This window comes from Pogona vitticeps, chromosome 1, assembly GCF_051106095.1.
Source record: "Pogona vitticeps strain Pit_001003342236 chromosome 1, PviZW2.1, whole genome shotgun sequence".
Lineage (NCBI taxonomy): Eukaryota > Metazoa > Chordata > Lepidosauria > Squamata > Agamidae > Pogona > Pogona vitticeps.
This window is the reverse complement of record NC_135783.1, coordinates 47,173,445-47,197,772: the sequence shown is the minus strand read 5'-3', so window position 1 is coordinate 47,197,772 and position 24,328 is coordinate 47,173,445. Positions and strand designations below refer to the sequence as shown.

The window sequence follows — 24,328 nt, the reverse complement described above, 5'->3', positions numbered from 1 at the left end:
AGTGCATATACACTGTGCACGAGAGCAGGCTGTATAGCAGTTCAATTGTAGCTGTCTCTGCTTCTTGTGAACTCACCACCATTAGACATCAGATGCTACTCTGTTACCTCCTGTTAGGGAGTCTTTATGTGCCACCACAGGGGAAAAGCTAACAGGATTTTGGATAGGCCTGTGAGACTGAGACCAGCCTGCAATGGAAGCTGGGGCAACCCATTGCATTTCTGGAGTGAGTCAGAGTCACCCCCTGTTCTAATCTACAAGGCCACCCCCCCCTGCCTGTGAGACTCTCCATCATGGCTTTTTTGCCATCTGGTACCCCTTTTACTCTCCTTCATGTCATACCTTTCCTCACAAAACAAACAGCAGGGATATCTCTTTTCTATATCTCCTTGCTGCTTTGGTTGGTTTGTCCCCAGACTGCTTTCCTTTTTAACACTTTTTGTTCACCTTAGGATGGTATCATAGGTCCAGTACATTTTCTCTTACAGTTTAGCTTAATGTGGAGACCACGTGTGTGCTTAGTGTATAAATTGCCTTCATATCCAGTACTCAGCATGACTTTAGGCTGCTCAATCAGCTGATTTCTGGACTAGTCAAGTGACCCTTGCCTGGGAATATATGCTTTCAGCTAAGAGTGCATGAGGTAGATTAGTCCTGAGTCAGGAAAAAGTTTCACAGCAGTTAACATCTGCTTCTGCCTATTCCTTTCCAAGATTAAGGAAGTATGCAATAATGAGCATGTAACAAGTTAACGTAACATGCAAAGAGTTTTTTGTTTTAATTCAGTTGGTATTTGTTGCAGATCTGTGAAGGGAGATGATTTTCTCTGCTGGAACCTTATCATTACAAGGTTTCCCCACAAAACAGTTGGTAATAGGCTGCCATCAGGATGAGGCCACAAAACACCTTTATGCAGAGTGGAGAACTCTGAAGGATCCAAGGGCCAATTTTCTGGCCCTATCCTGAATTACCCCTCAAAATGAGTGAAAAGTATGAAAAATGAAAGCCAAAAATTATTGGAGGCCCATTTCAGGGTTAATTTCTGTGTGATGTGGGGCCCACACTGGTTTATTGCAAGAACATCACTCCCAGAGGCTACCAGGAATGGAAAGTGACAATATTAATTTAAGTTTAAAGGGGGGGGAGCAGCTGAAGGAGGTTCGTCCAAATGCTGCAAATGTTATCTTGGGGGTGACACAGTTCTCATCTGTTCTTTAATTTCTCTTAAGTCTGAAGCCTTTTTGTCAAGATCCCATGCAATTCAGCACAGCTCTGGGGAAGAGTTGCATTTTTTATGTCAGGCCGAAAGAAAAAAAATTTAACATCTCTCACACTGTTGAAGTTCAGCTGATTTAACAACTGCTATTTCTATTCTTTGATTGTTGTATGACTGCTTCTCTTTTTTATTTAATTCGTAAAAAAAAATGTGTTTTTTTTCTTTTGAATTTGGCTCTGCATGGCACATTCTGGAAACATATTTGAAGAGAGATATTTTGGTTTTCATAATGTTTTAAAAGTAAATAATGGATGAAACAGTAGCAGAAAATAGAAAGAGCCAAGCACAAATCTGGTAAACACCTGTCAATGCTGGATGTTTCCACTGTTTGTCTCAGTCATCTCCTCTGAAGTGTGGTCTCCCTTCTCACCCAAGTTTTTCTATAAAGAATCTGTGCCAGCAGTGGGTAACTGTGGACTTCCATGTTATTAGCTTGCCACTTCCAATAGCTCTATACATTATAACCAGTGATGCAGGTTCATACGCTTTGGAAAGCCTGTATGTCTATACTGTACATGAAGCTTCTCATTTTCCAGTCTGGCATAGTGTCATGAGCAGATTGAAGTCAGTCTGATTATTTTAGAAATAAATTTGTTCATAACTGTAGCTGCAAGAGGCTTGTTAAAACATGAGAACTAGATACAGGCTTGATCAGAGTGCTGCAGTACAGTAGTTAAATTAAGTGTTCTGTTGGGATATTTAGGTGCTAATCTTCACTGAGCCATGAAGCTGAGCTTAGACCAGATACTTTATCTCAGTCTGACCTGCTTGACAGGATTGTTGTGAGAGTGAAACCAGGGAGAGGGCCATGTACGCCTCATTGGAAGAAAAGGAAGAATATAACGCTCAAATAAATATGGACACCAACAGATTGCTTGCTCCCCTCAAACATCTCCCTTGCACTTTCTTATAGGTGGGAGGGTGGTTTCCACACATCATACAAGGCCGTCACACACTCTTGCTGCTGTGCCAGAATCTGACATTTGCCATTCTGATGCACACTCTTTCAAAGCATTGTGTGCCAGGGGCATACCAGAAATTTAATCCTCTGCATAGCAGAACACGGACCTGACAAGAATGTGACAAGCAAGGGCAGCTGGAAAGCCACACAGAAAAAACACTTTCATAATGTACAGCATGTCCTAGTGATCCATGCTTAGTGGAACAGTGAATAGGGAACAACTGACGGAGGTAAGAATTCCCCGAAGGTTAGCTGTACTTGTCAGGCTGTTGGAAGTGCTTAACTCTATACATAAGCTATTTAATCCAGTCCCTCATGTGGCTCATGTGATTCACTGATCCTTGCTAGGAAATCACACCATTGCTCTCCCTCTCCCCATCTGCCTCTGCAGAAGCTACTTTCTAGTGCTGTTTCAGGGTGGCAGGGTGCCCTTGGTTGCTCCTGTTAAAGGTGTTCTCCTGATTTGTAGTTTTAGTTTCCTACAAGCTCAGGTCAGTAACTATTTGATTCCTTAATACCCTACCTGGCCCCCAGATGTCTGCATAGATATATGTCAGTGCAAAGCCCTCCAGAAAGCTATTAGAACTGCCATAGCTGTTTTCAGATAAGCAAAGGGTAATAATGTATGTCTTCTAGTTAAAATATCACCAATAAAGTAGTTTATTTAAGCATTGTAAGGCAAAGCGCTTAATAATTTAAAAAAATACTAAGTAACAGACACATGCAGAGCATATTTTTCCTTTGTAAAGTATGTATAACTCTTGATGCGATCACTAGGGACGTGCACTGTGAAATATTTTTGTATTTCTTTTATTTCAGGTGTTTCGGGATATCTCTTTCATTTTTGTGTTTTAAGTGTGCTGATTCTTTTTTTTAACATGAAAGGGAAAACTCTGTTTGGGTTATTTAATTCCAGGTTTCCCATTCATGTTTCCTGACACTAGTCCAGATTAAGCCCTAACAATACATGAGAAAGAAAAGGTCAACATAAAACTGATCAAAAGGGACACAACAACAACAACAACAATATCTCAGAAATCACACCATCAGAGCTACAAAAACCCACAATATTAAGAACAGCATATATCCTGCACCGATATTTAACAAAGATTGCACAAACACATTACAAAGTTAGGCATGGTAGAGTATCAAAGTTCTGGTCATTATGCAAAAAATATAACTTGCTGGCCTCCCGTGGGAACATCGGGTAGAGAAGGTGTCAGAACATGAGGAAGTCAAGATCTTGTGGGATTTCTGGATCAAAACGGATAAACACCTTGAACATAACACACCAGACATAGTAGTAACAAAATGAAGAAATGTCCAGATCATTGACATTGCAATTCCAGGGGATGCCAGAGTTGAAACTAAAGAATTGGAAAAACTAACAAAGTACAGAGACCTGGCAATCGAAACATCTCACCTCTGGAGAGTGGTCCCCATAGTCATTGGGGCTTTGGTAACAATATCAAGAAATTTCACACAGTACTATAAGCAGTTGCAGATTTCGAAAATCACACCATCAGAGCTACAAAAAATGGCAATATTAGGAACAGCATAATATTCCGTCAATATTTAACAGATACGTAGGTTTTTGGTTAAAACTTGTATCTGTTATATAATATCAGTCAATGTGTTTATAATGTTAATTGTACCTGGTTTTTAACAACAACAACAATACTGTAATAATATGTTGTGACTCTATTCTGACTTTCAGTTAGAGGATATTCAGAAGTGCTTTACCATTTCTTTTATTCTGGTGTTGTCCTCGAACTGTGCAGCTTAACAGGGTGGCTCTTCACCCAAGAGCGCAATGAGGAATTGAACTCCAAAACGCACAGTTAGATACCTAAGCCACTGAGCTATTCAGCCAACTGCAATCTCACTATGGCACCCGTGAAAACCAGAATAACAGGATATTTATTTATTTATTTATTTATTTATTTATTTATTTATTTATTTATTTATTTGCTTTTTACCCTGCCCCTCTAGACCAGTGGTTCTTAACCTTTGTTACTCAGATGTTTTTGAACTGCAACTCCCAGAAACCCCAGCCAGGACAGCTGGTGGTGAAGGCTTCTGGGAGTTGCAGTCCAAAACTCCTGAGTAACCCAAGGTTAAGAACCAGTGCTCTAGACAATGTCTACTCGGGGCGTCTTACGGTATTTAACAGAATAAATAGATAGTAAATTAAACAAATGTTGGGAAAGTGTGAAGGCAAGAGGAAAAGGGGACAACAGAGAATGAGATGGATGGACAGTGAATTCCGCGAGGCAATGGAAGACAGGAGGGCCTGGCGTGCTCTGGTCCATGGGGTCACGAAGAGTTGGACATGACCTAATGACTAAACAACAACAAATTAAACAAATAACGTATTTTTATAAACCAGTTACTAGAATATGGCGAGATATTCCCCCCTTAAGTCAAAGCATTAGTTCCCATAGGAACTAATGCAAAGCCGGTTAATCCATATCTACCACTAGGGGGCGATTAAATTTTTTTCTTCTTCTTTTGACCTAAGGTGAACTTAGGTCAAAAAACAGGCAGGAAAGGCTTTTTTCTCTCTCTTTTTCTTTTGGTTCTTAAGTCGAGGCTCCGTTCTCAAGTCAAAGCAACTTTTTGCGAATGGAGCTGTTCTTAACTCGTATCGTTCTTATGTAAGGACATTCTCAAGTCAAAATACCACTGTATTGTGACATTTTGTTTTAGTTTGACTAGCCCATTTTCCTGCTTTGCCTCAATTGCAACCTGCACCTTTATAGCACAATTTTTGCATTTGCTTCTATTAATATATGTTCAAAGATGATTATAAAGTCTTCTGCTTTGACATTCAGAGTACATAAGTACAACTACTGTGTAAAGTATAAATTCTTCTTGCTAGTTGAGATCAAATGCCATTGTTCAAAGGAATATTTTTAAAAATGTTAAAATAACTGATTCATTTGGCTTTTGTCATATTGCACCTTAGAGGAAAACTGGAAGGGAAACCATTTAGTATAATATTTGCTCAACTGTTTTTGGACGAAAGAGTGGCTCAGCTCAATCGCTCAGTATTTCCAGGAGTGGTTCCAAGACTCTTTCATATTACTCTCCCCCATCCACATCCAACCCCACCAAAATATGGCAGATGCTTAGCTTAACAACCTCTTGTGTATTTGGGCCATTTCACCATCTCATGGAATCCACTCAGGGAAAGCTTTTCCTATATTTCTATGGTAATATTAAAATGATCCTTGGAGTACTGGTGTAGAAATGTCTACCCATAAGGCAACTCCATATAGTTCAGGGAGACTTTCTTTCAAGTAACGTATAATAGGACTGCAGCTTTGGTACTGATGTACTCAACTCTCTTTTTCTGAAGACAGTCTTGAGTGGAATCTATAGTATATAAATGGAATTTTAAGCATCTAACATCTGTAATCATGAACAATATTAACCTGTATTATATTGGATTTCAGTTAAGACATGTATTCCCAAATGTTTGATTTTTTGTGCAGATACACATCATGTGATACAAGCATTAAATCCTCTCCAGTATTTTTAGATGTCTTCCATGTTTAATTTTTTTTCCATTGCAGTCAAATGTTAGCACAATAAAATCTTAAAAATAGATTTTTGAACATGTACAGAAAAAGACTTCATCAGATGTCTTATTCAAATACATTTCCTTTTCTGAAGAGCTTGCAGGAAACCGTCTGCTCTTCTCTAATTTTTTTTGCTCTCTCTCCATATTGGATCCTATTTCTGTACCAGTTCTTAATTCATTTTCTTTATTAAATAGTTCTTAGATTTTGCAGCTGCACTTTCATACTGATTGCTAGCTTTCAGGCAACTGAAATAAAGAGGAGAAACCATGTAGCCTAGAAATCATGTAGCCTAGAAGGATGTGAAGTAATTGGAGCTCTGCAAAGTCAGCAAGACCCCTTTTGAATCTAGAACAGGGCAGGCAGAAAATAGCTCTGGAGCTACTGATTGATCTCTGGTAGTTTGCACTAAATCTGGATTTCTGACTTCCATTTGTTCAACATAATCAGCAACTCAGTGCTGAAATCCAATAGTAAATTTTAACTACAGTAGTTCTGTTCAATCAGTGGATTTAGCGAGTCAACTCATTTTTAAGTTCCATTGATTCAGTGGTCCTACTCTAGTTGTGACTTGCCACTGGATTTCACCCAATTACTCATTCCCCACCTAAATAACAGTGCCAAAATAAAGAAGGTTGAATCTTGGGGCCCTGGAAGAGGTGCAGAGCAATGAAGATGATAAGGGGACTGGAGGCTAAATGCTATGAAGAATGACTAAAAGAACTACCGTAGGTATGTTTAGCTTAACAAAGAGAAGTTTGAGGGGAGACATGATATTAGGCTTCCAATATCTGAAGGGTTGCCACAGGGAACGATTTATTCTCCATTGTGCCTGAGGGTAGGACAAGAACAAATGGGTGGAAACTCATCAGAGGGAGATCCAGCCTGGCAATAAGAAGGAATTTCCTGATGGTTGTTGTTGTGTAGTCGTTAAGTCATGTCCGACTCTTTGTGACCCCATGGAGCACGCCAGGCCCCCCTGTCTTCCACTGCCTCCCAGAGTTGGAGTCTTCTCTTATGAGATGGCCAAAGTATTGGAGCTTCAGCTTCAGGATCTGTCCTTTCAGTGAGCACTCAGGGTTGATTTCTTTCAAAATGGATAGGTTTGTTCCCTGTGCAGTCCAGGGGACTCTCAAGAGTCTCCTCCAGCACCACAATTCAAAAGCAGAAATTCTTTGGTGGTCAGCCTTTTTTTATGGTCCAGCTCTCACTTCCATACATTGCTACTGGAAAAACCATAGCTTTGATGGTTGTCCTGATGGTGTCCTGATGGTAACAACCATTGAGCTGTGGAACAGCTTGCCTCCCAATGTTTTGGGTGCCCCATCATTAGAGGTTTTCAAAAAAAGATTAGACAGCCATCTGTCTGGAATGGTATGAGGTTGGGGATGGTGTGAGGTCTCCTGCCTTGGTCAGGGGGTTGGACTAGAAGACCTCCAAGGTCCAGTCCAACCCTACTATGAGTCTATGGGCTTGAAATCCTTTAATTGTAATTTTAACAACAAGAAATCTTGTGATGCCTTAAATATCAAGTTTTGTTTCCTGTAAGCTTTGAGGGATTGTAGCCTCACATATTCATGTAGTGCTGAGAAAGGTTGGAGTGGGCAGCATGGAACAACACAGTACTGTACTAAGATCCACACAAACAGATCTTGCACTGGAGCAAATCAAAACAAAAATACACCAATATCTGGCAGTTGTATAAAAAAAAACCAGAAAGCAAGTTGCTTTGTCCTGCTTTAACATGGCTAACACTAGTTTCAGCCCTGCATTGTGTGAACACTGAGATGCAGTGTTGATGGTGCACAAGTGCAGAGGAAGTTGAATAAATGCTCAGTGTTAGTTGTAGTTGCAGTGGACTTTTCACCAAGATGTGGTTGGTACATCTTATAATTTTAGTTTTGCATGATGTTTTCATTATCTAGAAGTAATCTGAAGAAATGTGTGAGTGGTCTATAGTGAACGGGTCAATTTCTTCAAAACTCAGCTTAGACAAAATGAAATGCAGGGTATTGGGCTGGAAAAAGGACCATAAAGCAAGATTTTAGTCCATACTGTTAAGGGAAGACACATTACTAAAACGTTTGGTACTTTGGGCAATAAAATCCAGATGATGCCCATTGTAGTAGTAAAAAATGCAACAATAAATGGGATCAGTTTGCTGCCCTTTTATTGATGCCACCCAAAAAATCTGTGCTTGAAGCAGCCTCCTCAGGCTTTTCAGAAAGCTTTGTGCTAATTTTGTATCATGAAATAGAGTACTAAATAGGGGACTAATCAGTGAGTATTGTTGACAGATCCAAGAAAATGTGGATTGTACCAATTCTTGACACTATAATTGATTAATGATTGTGTATTGAGTATAGGTGGGGGTGGGCTGGAAATCCTGATCTGGACTTGGTCTGAAAGGTGTGTGTTTGTGACCAGGCTCTTTGTGTGGCAGCACATCACAGCATGGTCAGTATTTAAAGAAATGGTAGTATTGAGAACTGATGTACTGTAGCTTAATGTCTCAAGAAGGAGTGAACAATGTCTGCCCCTCCAGACTGGTTTGCAAGTACAGTACCGTAATCCCCCTCTATTTGCTATGTTCGCTAGGGTGGGAGTTGGAGGTCAGTAACATCTGGATCAACCCAAGTTAATGAGACTCAGCAGCAAGCCAGATTATTCCTAGTGTGAATCTTGCCTCAGCTGTGTACTTACTAGATATTTTTTATGAAGACTTCTCTTTTTTCCCTCAACCTTCTTTCTCCTCCATCTCCTATAATCATCATCATCATCATCATCATCATCACATGCCATCAAATTGGTTCTGAATTATGGTGACCCTTTCCAGGGTTTTCTAGGTATAGTGTACACAGAAGTGGTTTACCATTTCCTTTTTCTAGGGGTTCTCAAGGACAATGACCTTTATTTGTGGGGAAGTGAGAGGCTAACGTCTGGACAGGAGCTTTGAAGTGAGGTTCAGGCTGCAAAATGGCTTCTTTAAGTACAGAGTCTGCAAGGCACCACTTCAAGAAAGAGACACCTGCAACTAAAATATGTTAGCTATTTTCCTGCATGACATCTTAGAACAGGGTAGATGGGCTTCCAAGGGGAAATTGGGGGAGATGCGTGTTTCTTCCTGATGCAACTGTCATCTGCTCTGGGTGGCAATTCAAGAGGACCTCTAGTAGCCCCAACTATACAAAGAGCCATTTGAGAGTAAGGTTAGATGGTACAGCTGGGATGCATTTTCTTGTGACAGATACTTACGTAGTTCTGAAAACTACTCAGGGCTTCCTTCTCAGACATAAACACTGTTGGCAGTCTTTGATATGTTCTCGTCAGTGTCAAAATTCTTGCTCAAGGAAGCCAACTGAACTCTGGCAGATTTGCCAGTTTCCGTAGAGTAAGGGAAAAAAAACCAAACTCTTTAAGATTGTTCCTTGTGTGGATCTGTCCCATTTTAAAGATCTCTGCAAAGTATTTTGTGTTTTTCTTTTTTTTACTTAGTAAAGTCAAGGGAGGTCATTCAGTTCATCACTTCTAAAATCATCCAGCATTTTAATTGAGGTCTGCTAGCTCAATGGGTAAACCTCACCTCATATACTTCAGAAACTCCATTAAGGTTGCCATCATGGTGATGTTGCAACATGCAACAGGAACACTGACAGTGCTGGTTAGGGCTGATGGGATGTGCAGTCCAGCTACATCTGCCAGCCCACAAGCTGCTGACCCCTAGTCTAAGCAAAGACAGGTATCTCTTGCAAAAGAAACAAGCAAGCAAGCAAACCAAGCAAACTGTGCACTAATATGTTGCATAACAAGTATAATGTGGAACAGCATTTCTATCTTATCTTTTACTTATCTACTGTAAAGATGATTCCTCTTGGATCTGTCTTTCAAAGAGGTAACTTCTCATTACACTATTCCATATTGGGCCATTTATTTGAAGGGTTTTTGCAGCTCCGCCGTAGGCGGTATTTGATTTTGTAATTACACTGAGGCAAAAGAAGAAAAAGGAGAAACTCTACTGGAAAATTACTGAGTCTGACCCAACAAATGGCTTTAGTTCATGATTCTTCTCACCTTACTAAAGCACGCAAATGATTTGTGTTGGGCATGTACAGTCTGTTAAGAGTTCAATCTGTCAGCTCCCTGGGTGAGAGTGACAAAGTGCTCCTTCTTCTATTCAAATGCAAAGTACGTCTTCTGAAATGTAATTTAGGATAAAGCAAGATGAAAGAGTGTCATTTCATAAAGACTCCTTCTTGTTCCTTCGTCCTTTCTGCAGTATGTCCTGAACGGAAAGAAACTTTGTAGAAAGCTTTTGACAAGTGGTAAGCTTTTGAGGTAAGCCTTTTGGAAGCTTTCAAGAACAGGAATGTATGTTGGGTTTTTTCCCCCCACCCGAAATTAAATTAGAGTTTAGCACATTGCTATCTGACCAACTTGAGAAAGCTTAAATTGATCTGCCTAGGAAAATCAACTTTTTTGTATCACAGCTCCTTGAATCACCATGACCATGGTGCCTAGTGGATTGTTGGACTTGTAGGTCAAAAAGTAACACTTCTAACACGAGTAACAGAGGTTTTAGTGGTAGCAGCAGCATCTTATTTTGTGCTCCTGGGACCGTGTTTTGCCTTTTCCCTCACTCCTGATCTTTGGTCTCCACTTCATTTGAGATCCATGAATCTTGCTAAATTTCGGCCACCCTCCTTTTCGTCATTCTAAATACAGTAGCTGCTCCTTTTCAGATGTGTTGCTCCCGTTGCTAAGGAGCTGATCTCTCATCCATGATCTTTCATGGGCCAGATAACATTGGAGGGACCTGATCTCCCTCCAGCTGCATTTCACTGGGCTGAGCAGGTCTGCCTGCTCCTTTGTCTGCCAACACCCCAGGGCAGCAATATAAGCCAGCTGTAAAAGCTCAAAGTGCAAAGAAGAGAGTATGCATATGTGGGTGCCAAACTCACAAGCCACTTCTGTACTTTGCCAGAGTCATGGGTTGCTTTTCTCCTTATCATCATTGACCTCCCTCTTTTTCCCCTGCACTCCTTCACGTTCCATCTTTTCCCCTATTTTATGATGCATGATATCTCGCTATAAACATTGCCACATGTTCAAACTCCTATCTCTGTTTCTTGCTTTTTTCTCCCTGTCCACTCTCATCTCTCAGCTGCTTTCCACCAGCAGGAAAATGTCGTGCCTTTCTAGGAAGCTTGTGGCCACTGACTGGGCAGGAGCAAAATATGTATTTAATAGAGGCTACTGTGCTTTTTATGTTCTTTAAAACTCTTTTTAAAAAGGTGTGTATATCTTCTGTTGTAGTTTTTAACTGTTTAAAATGCAATGGCCCTTTAATAAATGTTTGCTTACATTTAAAATATTGTAATTAATGTATTTGTCATCCCCTCCCCCTCTTTTGTAAGCTGCCTTAATTCTCTGAATTGGGAGATTGGAAAGATATAAATGAATAAACAAGCAGATGTTGGGATGGCTTTCAGAATGCTGGGCAATAGCAGGGGTGGACTGGATCTAGCTCAGCTGGAGCCTTCCTTTTGACAGTAATAGTGTGTATAGTCTACAGTGGGGGAGGGTGCGACCCCCAGCTTGGAGCTGCCATTGGCAAGTCGGCAGCCATTTTTATTTTCACCCTAAATGAGTCAGCTGTACTGCAGAGGGAAAGAAATGGTCTTCGCTGGTTGTGAGATCCTTATGAGGCTGCCATTAGGAGACCCTATGTGTGCATCCCATATGACCTGGCCAACACTGGTTGTGGCTCTTGAGGCTAAGAATGTTACACACCCCAGGTCAGAGGTATAGAGCCATCTAACCCTTTAAAAGGGAGGAAGACCAATGGGCAGAGATGTATTGACCGGCAGTGAAGGGGGAAATAGAAGATAATGCTGTGTAGCTATAGGCTCTTTTCTTTTATCAACTTTATGAGGCAGCAAAGCTCCCGTGAGGATTGTATTTCTTTGCATCTATTTTGTGTGGGAAATGGTTTGCATAAACTTAACTTTTATGCAATGACAGATGATATAATTGCTTTCTCTGGCATGGTATGAAATAGCTCTCAATCCACCCAATTAGACCAATGAGAAAGAGAATAACTAAAAAACAAATCCAGTGAAGAGAATCGCTGTGTCATGAGAATTGGCCTTGGGAGGTTTATGGCTGGCAGCTGAATCTTGTTTCAACACTGATGGTACATTATCCTTTACTATGTATGGGGGCTGTGAACTAGCTTAGGGGACAAAAGACCAACTGACTGGCATACACAGCTGTGCTGTGTAACACCTTGCTGCCAGTTCTTCAATGTCTCCCATCTGAGAGAGCCTCCTTACTCTGCCGAATTGTAGGGCTGGTTTAGAATTTGTGATTTTCTGGTTTAGAGGATTGAAGCTATGATCCTTTGTAAATTCTGAGGTTTGAGTGTCACAGTTCTCTTACAAGTGGATTCTTCACATTGGGCAAAGGGAGGCTGAAGTAAGCTATCAGCTGAGCATGCAAACAGCATCCTGTTGTGAAAGTGACAAAGCAATCTCTTTGCATCTCTACCAATTTATTTTTAAAATTTAAGTGAAAGAATTAGATGAAGTGAAATTATTCAAATCTCAGTCGTCCTGGTATGCACATCTTCCAGCTGCCAAAGGTACTAATATCCTGGAAATAATGCCAGCAGTGCAGGGAAATCACCTCAGAGGGAGACCACAACCGCAATGCAAGGACACCTGCAAGCAGGATCTGAAGGCTTTAGGAATGGACCTCAATAGATGGGAAATGGTGACATCTGAGCGTTCAGCCTGGAGGCAGGCGTTGCATCATGGCCTCTCCCAATTTGAAGAGACCCTTGTCCAGCAGGCCGAGGCAAAGAGGCAGTCATGAAAGCAACAAAATCAGGGAGCTGGACAGGGGACAGATTGCATTTGTCTTCAGTGTGGAAGGGATTGTCACTCTCGAATTGGCCTCCTCAGCCACACTAGATGCTGTTCCAAGTCTTCCATACAGAGCACATTACCAGTCTTTCGAGACTGAAGGATGTCTAACTAATGCTAGCAGTGAGAATTGGCTGCCATGAGTCACAGTGTGGCTTAGTTATACCTCCCATTTGTTCCTTTTATGCAACACAGCCCATTGAAACTTGGGTGAGCCGGAATCTTGCAGTGAAGCTGTATGGAATGTGCATGGCTAAACATTCCTGCTGGGTTTTCCAATAGACTGGGGCCTGAATTACGACAATGCTGGTTTGTTTCTGCTCATTGAGCCAGAGAGGCAACATTTAAGATTCCTGTCTGTTCCAGAGTAGGGAAATTATGACTCCCACAGAGTGGCAGCAAATGGCCATGGCACTGCTGGTGGTAGGAAAAAAATAGTGTCACCCCAGGTCTGTCACTTTACTTGACCAGCATGTATTTATGTGTTTTCACATCATTTGACCATCTATTTGAGAGTGCTGGAAAAAAAGGTTTCCTGCTGGGAAAAAGGGTGTATTATCCTGTTTGGAAGATAATTAATTTGAAGTCTGATGATCATCCTTACCTATGTAATAGAAGGGTACAACGTAAGAAGTTTTGATGATTCCACCTGGCTAGCTGTTTCTAACAATGGCAGAAAATGGTGCATTTCCATGAACAAGCTTCTCCAGCAGAGGGCAATATTTCCATGTGTCAGCCTGGCATTTTAACAGGGGCACCCAGGATTTTGATTTATTAAATGGGCCTCTGGTCTCTGAGCAGCTGTTTCATTGCAGCTTTAAAATGTTTACCCATACACAGCACCTTCATCCCAAAGAAGATTTCAGGATGTTTAAAAGACCTGAACATTTAGTACAGTAAGACAAACGTAACACACACACATCTACAGTACATATAAATCAAGTGTTCGTTGTTAATTTGTGAGTAGTCCCTTAAAAGTGGGACAGAGCATTAGTTTGTAAATAAATAGCATGTGGCAGGCCTTCTGGACTGTCCCACATAGTTATTTTGGTACAGGCAATTGTGTTGTTTTGCTTCCCCTGCAGAGTTCCTACTGCACCCACCACATGTGCTTCGGTGAGACACCAGTTGATGTTTTTGTAGTGAAACCACTGCTTCTCTTTATTTTTACAAGCAAATGAATCATTGGGAGGATGTTTTGGCCTTGTTTCTTCAGGCCTTCCTTCATATTCTTTCTTCCTCCTCCCTTCCTGAGAATAGCTTGGCTCTGAAAGAGCTTTGCAGTTCAAAATACTGGGCTTGCTTATCAGCAACTTTCCAGATGATTTCATAATAACATCCTCCTCCAGCTTTGTTTTCATATGAAAAGAGCAAACTCTTTCTTTTAATAGCAAAATAAGGTGTGTGCACTCTGTGATTCTCTTTATCAGTTTTGAGGTTAATACTAGCCTGGTTGTACTGTACGGCATGGTTGAAGAGCCTACAGGTTGGGGGCTTAGGAGGTATTGCTGTTACATTGCCCGTGTTTACCATCAGCAGGCGATATTTATACAACCCAGCTCTTCCATACTTTCCATCTTGAAGCTAAGAAACTCCACACAACCCCCCTCTTCTGTTTCTGAACTGGCTCTCGCTCTCTCTCTCTCCTGCCATTCCCATGTTACCCACTCATTGTAGAAGCAAAATGTTTCCTCTTCTCTCTTGGGAGGACGGGAGGGTGACTGGCTGGTGAAGGTGTCTTCATACTGCATTCAGAACCTTTTGTACCAAAAACGGTTAGCTTGGTTGATTTTTCGTGGCCTTGCTCCCTGGCTTATGGACGCTAATGACTGGAGTGCTTGTAATTCGTTCCCCTGTTCTCTTTTCTTTGTCCTTTGCTTCCATGGCAGGATGGACCCTGGGTCCCAGTGGCTGGACTTGTGGATGCGCTCAGGACACTAAAGGTATTTTGGAGAAAGAGCCCTGTAATAAGAGCATGCCCCTTTAAAATTCCTTTGCAAGTTATCCTCACACTGTTGGGCTTAGAGAGTATATGTTGCTCCCTTGTGTTGGGCAATGGTATTTAGATCCAGGAAATGACATTGGGGGAGGGCATCTCCCCTCCTCAAGCACTGCTTCCTTGAATTAGTTGGAAGTGTTTGCAGATAACAAAGGAGAAGTACAGGCTTTATTTCCATCAGATTAATGCCATCCATTTGTGCCAGTTTACTGTAACCTCCACATCTAATTTGGATACTGCTAGAGGTGATTATTGGCAGAGCAATTTAAGGAGTATTTTCCATGTTTTCCATAAATCTTTTACTTTGAAGTAGGTGTTAATGGTTTTCATCAGGATTTACTTTCAGCCTTGTCCATTTACAATAGCAGCTGTTGTCAATATTGATACTTCAGCTTTTCCATTTAAAGCATATCACCACAGGAACTATGGCTAATTTACCTTTAAAGAAAGTTAACTAATTCTAGGTTGGAGCATCAGATTTTATACAAGATCAAAGGTGTGCTGACTGATCAAAATTTCCATGTCATATAATGATTCAGACTATGTTAATTGGTGTATACATGCATGTGCTGTATGCTTATAATATTTGAGTTGTCTCATTAATTTACTGTGCTTTGGCAGTAATGATTTTCAGATCTTGACTCTTCATTAATATCTTTTCTTGGAAATTATTGTACAGTACCTTCTGCAGGAGAGGTGATGACATTTCTTGCTTTGAAGATTAAAATAACTTTTATGTTCAGCAATCATACTCCTTTGGGCAAATCCTATGTTTCCTTCATTTTGCAACCATGATTTCCAGGGATTTGATTCCTTTTCTTGGAGGTTTGAATGGAATCTATGGGTGATTGATGTCATAACATTTAAATAGGTCTCTTATCTCCTATGTGCTCATGTCCATAATAACAATGTTCCATGTGTTTATATAATTATTAATATTGGTAATTTTTAAAAATTAGGCAAATGAGCAGAAAGAACTGCTGGATAGCTGAGTGGTTTAGGTACATTATCTGGTTGTGGAGCTAGAGGTTGGGAGTTTGATTCTCCATTCTGCCTCCTTGATAGGAACTGGACTCAATCCATAAAGTTCCTTCCATCTCTGCAGTTTTAAGATTATTATTCTAAGATTATTATAAATGCGGCAGAGCTGATTTAAGACATTTAAGTGAAGTAATACATATTATCATCTAAGCAGCACCTTATCCAGTTTTACCCCATCAAATTTCTTGAGCCTAAAATTTCCTAATTGCATTACTGGTGTCAATTAGAGTTTTCCTGTACAGTATTTCTCTTTTCATGGTATGTTCCAGAGAACACAATGCAATCAACTTTTTCTATGGATTTTCTTCTTTTTACAGAATACCCTGTCTTGCTGACATGCCACCGTTGTATGTTAGTAAAATCACAGTCAGACTTCTTCATGGTAAATAAAGAATTACAAATTATGTCCAACCTTTTCATGAGGCAAATTGGTGTTTATAGATGAGATGTTTATTTTAATGGGTTTGCAATGGGTCTTGTTTTTGTTCTCCAAGGATGTAGTTATCTTAAACTCCCTCCCCCATCTTAAACTTTTGTCTGGAAGCCCAGCTTTCTGTGTGATTGTGAGGAAAGATCACTCTGTATATGTTTGCATGCAGCTATACCCTGGCCTTTGAATCACATTTTGGACTTCAGCTGCAGGTTTTGAGACTACCTTAATAAGCTGTAGCTTAGAATAATTGTTCACAGCCTGTGACGACCCTAGCATGGGAAAATACTCTTTTCCTCTTCATCTATCAAGACAGAAAATGGTTTGTCTCCTGTGGACTCTATACAGAATTTGCTAATACCCTTCAGTTATACCTTCCTGTCTGCCTTCAACACAAGGCAGAGCCCAGTATGAATGAAGAAGTAGGGAAGAGGTTTCTATATATGGCAGAAGGCTCCAAGGCCTGATTAACATTCATACTCAGTCCTGGCCTATGTTTGGAAAGAAGAGCAATTTATTTTGTTGCTTGTGTTCCTATGAAGAAGGAGGAGTGCCTCCGCAATCTGAAAAACTCGAGCGCTTTGAGAGGAAGGTAAAGCATTAGCCACAAGGACAGTGGGTGAGGGGTCTCACTGGACTGCGGTGTGTGCCAATGAGGAAATGTGCGCCAATTAGAAGAAAGTTGGGGAACAGAGGGTCAATCAAGTAGACCCAGAACTGGCTACAAGGATGAGAGTATAGGAGCCAGCTGGAGATGGTGCCAAAGAGAGGAAAATTCAAAGGTATGCTATCCATCTCAGAGAGATGAGAAAAAAAATACTTAAAAGCATAATGGTATGAATGGTACTGAAATAAGTCATATTGAAGATGGGCACATGTTAAGTTGTAGGTGGAGCCCTGGACAAGTTTACACAAAGACAAGGTGATAGAGATGAGAAACAAATGGTTTTCCAGGTATTGCTGACTGCAGTTCCCGTAACTGGTCACCAACCGGATATACTGGCTAGGACTGACAGGAGAAAGTATCTACACTGCCAAGCTAAAGCTGTTGATTATCACTTTGACAGGCATTGCTCTGTTCTGTGGAATCCTGGGATCTGTACTCTGGTGAGGTGCTTAGAATTCTTGGCTGGATAGTTCTCCTGTGTGATTCTCAATGACCACAGGACGTTATAACCACCTCACCAAACCACAATTCCCAGCTTCTGTAAAGCAGATCAATTATAATTAAAGTGCAGATATAATATAGACTTGCAGTGTATCATCCACTTCTCCATCCTTACGGCATAAGTTTGTCACATCTGTATAGTACCCTTCAAGGAAATTTGCATGGCATCTGTGAGGGGTACTCTGTTTTAGTCCCAACAGTGGGAGTGGGCAACTTCAGATGATTCCCAGGCCATTCCTCTGTTGCCAGGATCCTCAGGGCTGAATGAAGTGAGCAAAAAGTATGAAAACCCAGAACTGAATGTTGCTGAAATCCAACTTTCATATTCATTTAGGAATTCATTTGTTTTGGAGGAGGACACATCCCTTTCCATTGCAAAAAAGACCAAAATGACATTTCCCCTAGCATTCATTTTTTTAAGAGGAAGGGAATATCAAGAGGCCCTTGAACTTTGCCTGCCTGACAAAGCCACCCCACCCCGTGGTCTTGATCAGATTCAAGCACTAGCATCTCCCTGTTTTAAATCCAGCAGCCATAAAGACATGGGATAACAGCTGGCTTCTTTTCGACCTGGGATTCGGGAACCCCTGTGGTTCTGGGCACTGGGATCTGATGGTTGTTGTAGGTTTTTCGGGCTGTTTGGCCGTGTTCTGGAGATTTTGCTTCCTAATGTTTTGCCAGTCTCTGTGGCTGGCATATTCAGAGGACAGGAGTTAGAACTCTGTGTTCTGGTGTAGTGTGTCGGATAGAATCGACCAAACAGCCCGAAAAACCTACAACAACCAACATAAGCTGAGTCTGAAGAAGGGGATTTTGATCTGAGAAAGCTGGCGCTCAAACAAATTGGTCTTTAAAGTGTCGCATTATTTTGTCCTTGTTTTTCCTTGCTTCCTCTCCCGCCCCCCCCCCCGCCCCCATTAATTTTGCCAACATCATGGGACAGACTAGCACGACCCTTCTTGGGACGCTGCCTTTTGATCGTTAGCTATATAGGGGGCGCGCCCCCCCGCCGCCGCGCCCCAAAGTATGCTAGCGCTCAGGAAAACGTCCAGACTTCACTTGGGGCTCCCGGCGGCTTTCTCTGCCCGAAACCAAGCCGGGCCCGTAAGTAAGTACGCGCGCTGCCAAGCGAGCCGGGAAGGCTGTGCTTGGCTCTCCCGCGGAGGCGAGAGGCGGGCAAGTGGGAGGACTCTCTCGGGGTGGCTCAGCCCCCCCCCACTCCCCCGCGCGCTTGTATAGTAGGGCCACGAGGCAGCCCCCCCAAGCCGGGAAGGGAGAGCGCGCCGCGGGAGCAACGGAGCCCGGGCAGGTGGGTAGCAGCGGCGGTGGCTGCTATCAGTGGCGGGGACCTACCCCTGTCCTCCTCCCTCCCCATCGGGCCCGGGAGGGAAGGGAGCTCGGCGCCGAGTCCACGCGGCTGCCCGCAGCAACGTGCGCGACCGAGGGGGCAGGCAGGCGGCACGGTGCGAAGCAGCGCCAGCGGGGGTGCCCGGCGCTTCCCGCGGCGCGGCGCGGCGCAGCGTTGAGGCGGCTTTGCCCGGGTATCTTGGGATGGGAGCGACGGGTGGGTGCTTCTGGCCAGCATCTGTGGCCAGCCGGAGGCGCCAGAACTGGGAAACGGCAGGCGGGAAGTTGTGGGGGGGAGCGGGCGGGAACGGCTTTCTAGCCCATCTCGTTTGGGGGAACATCTCAGCGCTGGGGTCACCGCCTTTTGTTCCTCCTGGAGGAAGACACAACCCCCCCCCGAGCAGGTCGTTGCCCTACAAGTGTAGAGATGAGGCTTAAATCGGAAGGAAGGCAACCCTTTGCTTCTCAGAACAGCACTGGCTTCCTTACGGAGGAGGAGTTCGAGCTCTTTTGTTGCGCGGGAGTATTTGAAGTTGGTAGGCGTCGGAATCAAATTGGCGGGAAAAACCAGCGGAAAGGTCCGCGGGGATGGGGAGCAGGGCTTCCCCCCCCCGCGGATGGAGAAGACAGTGGATAGCTAGGCCTTTTTTGTGGCTAGGGATTCAGTTTCTATAGCCTCCTGTATCAGTGGCTCCCCGCCCGTCCCCAGCCTTTGTCCTTCTTTTTTCCTTGCTTCCCTCCCCCAATTAATTTTGCCGACATCATGAGACAGATTAGCACGACCCTTCTTGGATTCTTTCTTTGAGACAACCAGATTAAAGCCACCGTTTAATGTATCAGGACAAAGGAAAGCCATTCTGGTGTGAAACAGCATGGGAGGTTGCCTGTTAAAAACTAGACTAGATGGACGTGACATGTAAGGATGCCGTACAGAGCACGTTACCATAGTCTTTCGAGACTGAAGGGTGCCTAATGTAATGTGTGCTGGGAAGATACAGGTAGCCAGGAGTCTGGTCCATGTGCCTGCTGATCATCTTCCATGTACAAATGGTGATACAGATTCACACATGCAAAAAAATTGGTTTCTCACGTTATATGCCTGTATGATGTCTGCTGTCTGAGTATGCTCTGCTGAAAAGCTTGGGGAAGAACCCCAACTTCAGGATGATGATGATGGTAATGGTAGTCATAGAACTGCATGGAGAACATGCTTTGCTTGCGAAAGACCCCAAGTCTAGCCTCCAGGTAGAGCTGAATAAGATGGCTGGGTGAATCCTTGGAAAGGATCTGCCAATAAGTGTAGACCAGTGCTTCTCAAAGTGGGGGTGAGGAGCTGCAAGTGAGCCACAGCCCCCTTTCAAGAGGCCTCCGCAGGTCACTCTGCTCGTCCTCTGGCCAGGCCGTAGCCTTTTTGATTGAAGCCACTAGAATGTTGCCCAGTTTGTGCAGCATAAGGCATGCGCTGGAGCCAGAGCCTGCATGGAGAGCAAGAGTGCAGCAAGCAAAGTTAGAGGTAGGACAGGGCAAGGCAGAGAGGAGGGACACAATGGCTCCTGAGAGAGGTAAGAAAAAGAAAGGAGAAAGGGAGGTGAAAAGGCAGATGGACAGAAAGAAAGGAGAAGCACCCACAAAGTGGCAACAGTGGGATCTATTGCCCTTGCTATGCTTTCTGGCCACAGCATGGGCTCCCTTTTTCTGCCTCAGAAGAACAGCCTGGCATTGATTCTGCAGGGATAAGGGAGAAAGAAAAGGAAACTGAGCGAGGTGGTAGAGAAATAAAGAAAATTGGTCTTGTGGAAGGAGAATGTTACTTTGAAATGGGCCAAAAAGACAACTTTTTAATTTGAAGACAACTGAAAGAGAGAAATGTTTGTTTGTAAAGATTATGATGGTTTGTTTTTTAAATTATGGGAACAAGGAATAAGAGAGGGAAACTGTTCTAGGAGGAGGCTAATGTAAAAGCGGGAGAGAAAGATAAATTGGAAGTTTAGGATAGGATATAAGTTAAATATGAGAAGCAAAAATAAGTGACTAAAATAGTTTGAGAGAAATGCGTGAGGGTGTAGGAAGACTTATCCACTCAATAGTACCCTCGGTCAGCAAATTCCATTTGAAATGGAGAGGTTTTGTCATGGTATTTTCAGAGCCAGCATCTGTAAACAGTGGAACTCTCTGCTACTAGAAGATTGTTCAGGCAGTTTCCAAAGGCAGATTAAAAAATTATCAGTAATTGCCAGCTAATTATGCCAAACTCTACAGTGCCTCTCTTCCAATTTTATGACAGGCTCTATTCTTGCTACTTTGTGACTTGTGGACTTAATTAATGTTCAGATCTCTGAAGGGATCAGTCAGGTTAAAATTAAATTATTAAAATTAACTAAAGTTTGAGAATTCCTATAATAGACAATAAAAATAACACCTTGTCTGCAGGCATACTGGATAATTTTTCTGTCATATACAGTTTTAGTATTATTTTTTTTTAATGTGCACATTAAATACTGAACAAGGTTTTAGTCTGATCCTGTTTTTTTGGTCTTCTGCAAATTCAAACAGGATATTTTAAACAATATATTTTATTGGACCAATACAACTACCGTGTTTCCCTGAAAATAAGACAGGGTCTTATATTAATTTTTTGCTCCAAAAAAACACACATTAGGGCTTATTTTTCAGAGGATGTTTTATTTTACAGTCATGCCATCTTCTTCTGGTTGCTGCACAATGGTGGAGGGGGGATTTCACTTAACTAGGACTTATTTTTGGGGGTAAGGCTTATATTCCGAGCATCCTGAAAAATCATACTAGGGCTTATTTTCAGGTTAGGTCTTAATTTGGGGGAAACCGGGTAATTGCTTAATTCTTCTGTGGCTTCTGAAAACTGGGCAGTGAACAGTTTTGAAATAATTTGTTTATTCAAAGATTATATCCTGCTCTTCTTGGCATTACCTCAAGCATTTACGCAAGCATGACAATACTCCGATCCCTGATAGAACAGCAATATAAAAACCACAGTATACAAACAGACTCAGCAGAAATATAAGCAGGCTCAACAGAAGGCCCAAAGGAAATTTCACTATATAAAATGAGGATGTCCGATGCAGTGCATGGATTGCATGTGCCTGCTGCATGTTTTTGCAACAGGTGCCACTTAAAAAAATCTTTTTTAATTGCTGTAGGGATACATTGCAATTGTAGCATGATTGAGGCAAGCACCTGGTGGGGCTCATGGTAGTGGTGCAAGAATGGCTGTTGACCTGTGGAAGTACTGATGCAAAATTTTATGGGCCCAACCCTGATACAAAATCTGAAACCCCACTGCTTAACTGAATAGGAAAGTTTTCACCAAACTGTGAAGAAATGTAGGCTAATAATTTTTACAGAGTAAAATATTCCATAATGTGGGTGTGTACAACATCCTTCCCGTCTTATCACAGAAAGCCACGCTTCTGCTTCAACCGGGGGTATATGATGAGAGGCTGCATCTTGTGGTGAGGGCAAGCTGACTTTTTGGAGATCGCTAATTCAGAGGGTGGCCATAATTTAGAAGCTGCTTGATGGCACATAACAAAAACAAGCTGATACAGGGAGCGGCATCTCCTGAGCTTGAGCCACTTAAACTCTAATCCAGACCTGGGCAAAATGTGGCCCTCCAGATGTTGCTGAACTGCAGCTCCCAGCAATCCTAGCCCACACAGCCAATAGTGAAGAGTGTTGGGATTTGCAGTTCAGCAACTTCTGGAGGGCCGCATTTTGCCCAGGTTTGCTCAGTGCATTAAAAAAGGTCACTAGGTTGGGTAGCCTACCTTAGCACTTCCACTTCTACGTAGAATAATATGGCATATACATAATACATATACATAATATGGAATATATATGCCCTTTTGCCCCATAGGTACATGCACATAGGAGGCATGCATGACTTTACGAATGCATAGGTTTATGTAATTATTCAGATTTTTTATATTCCCTTTTCTCCAAGGAGAGCAAGGCAGTGTAGTAGGTACAGTATATGTTGTGCTTACAAAATCCTGTGATATACGTTAGGCTGAGAGTTAGTGCCTAGCCCAAAACTGTTCAGTGAATTTCATTGGTAAGTTTGACTGCAGGTCGCCCAGTCCTCCAACTCCTTACTCACTACAATATACTGAGTCTTTGTTTAGCTTGGCAGCCCATTTTACATACAGTATTTGTGCTGTACCCAAGATTAGGAAGAAGTGTCACTGCCTCAGATACTGCAGTGTAGAATTGTAATAAGTACATGCCATTTCCCCCCCATCTAGACACTGTAAAATTGTTCCTTGCTATTATACTGTATACTCTATGATGGGTGGCCCTTAGACTTGGGCAGGAAGCTTTGATTCTGTGCCAGGCACTTGGTCTTCTTTCTGCCCAGTGCTACTCCATGCTCATCTACTAATTGCCCTGCATGGCTTTTGCTACTTGCTGCACTTGGGAACAGCAAACACAGAGGATGCAGGGGCTGGAGGCAGAGAAAGAACAAGATGTTACATAGAGATTGAGATTAATGAATTAGTGAGTCACAGGACTCCTGGAGCAAATATTTCAGTGTAGTTGCTGTTGAACTCTGACATAAAGGTAACAATCTGCAAATTAACTAATAGGCATGCTCTCCCATAATGTTTTTAAACTGCTGGGGAGGATCCTAGTGCTCATTTCATTAATCATCATATTAAATTTACCCTTTAAGGGCAAAATGCGATCTGCTTGAATACTGCCCAAGCCAATGTTTCTGCCCTCACTGTCTCCATTTGTTAGGTGACCCAGGCTGGTTGAATAGGATGAAGTAAGTTGAAGCCGAATTAGAGTATTGTGATTCAGGCTGTTTGACAGAGTGTTGTTGATTTCACCACAAAATTCTGTAGCTATAACCATCCAGATACATGACCCTTTGTTTAGCCACAGATGGAAATGTTAGGCATGGGATTTTGGTTTTTTTAAAAAATACAAATCTCATAATTCTCTATTCTGGGAGTCCCACCTCACAAACCAACATCTACTGACACTTGGAGAAAAGGTCTAGCTGGGAAGGCATTGTGGTCTAGCAAAGACCTAGCTCCGCATTAGCTCCTGTTCAGAAAGGAAGCTCCCATCCAGCAGCAAACAATAGGTTGTTTTGTGGATAGGGAACTGTGATAATTTGCTATATTGGCAACTATCCCCAGAGTTCTGAGCACGATGAGTATTCTAACTGGTGTCCTGATCTGCTCTGAACATCCTCGTTGCCATAACTTGACTGAAGAATCGAAAGGATAACACCATAAGTTGCATTTAAGTACAGTTAAAATTCTGATTTCTCTTTTCAATATGTCCCAGATACAGTCGTGCCCCACTTAACGATTACCCCGCATTACGACAAATCCGCTTCACGATGTTTTTGCAATCGCAATTGTGATAGCAAAATGATGTTTTAAATGGATTTTTTTAGCTTGCGAAGATCGGTTCCCTGCTTCGGGAACCAATTCTTCGCATTACAACAATCAAAACAGCTGATCGTCGGGTTTTCGAAATGGCTGCTGGGTGCTCAAAATGGCTCCCCGCTGTGCTTAGGGACGGATTCCTCGCTATACAGGTACCGAAA

The 24,328-nt window shown here is 42.3% G+C and overlaps 1 protein-coding gene across 12 annotated transcripts in view; it reads left to right on the top strand.

The window, feature by feature from the left end:
- SLC29A1 (solute carrier family 29 member 1 (Augustine blood group)) overlaps nucleotides 1-24,328 on the top strand; it is a 94,495-nt gene that overhangs the window by 4,632 nt on the left and 65,535 nt on the right. For 2 of the 12 annotated variants that reach the window (XM_072991727.2, XM_072991755.2), the window contains exon 3: nucleotides 14,634-14,687. The exons of 4 other annotated variants lie outside the window; for them this stretch is intronic. The gene's annotated coding sequence lies outside the window, so the exon portion shown is untranslated. Of the gene's footprint in view, nucleotides 1-10,097; nucleotides 10,157-10,982; nucleotides 11,113-14,457; nucleotides 14,520-14,633; nucleotides 14,688-18,408; nucleotides 18,491-18,558; nucleotides 18,692-24,328 lie in introns of those variants that run through there. 6 more of the 12 variants (XM_078383050.1, XM_072991716.2, XM_078383052.1 and 3 more) reach the window with 6 other exon arrangements.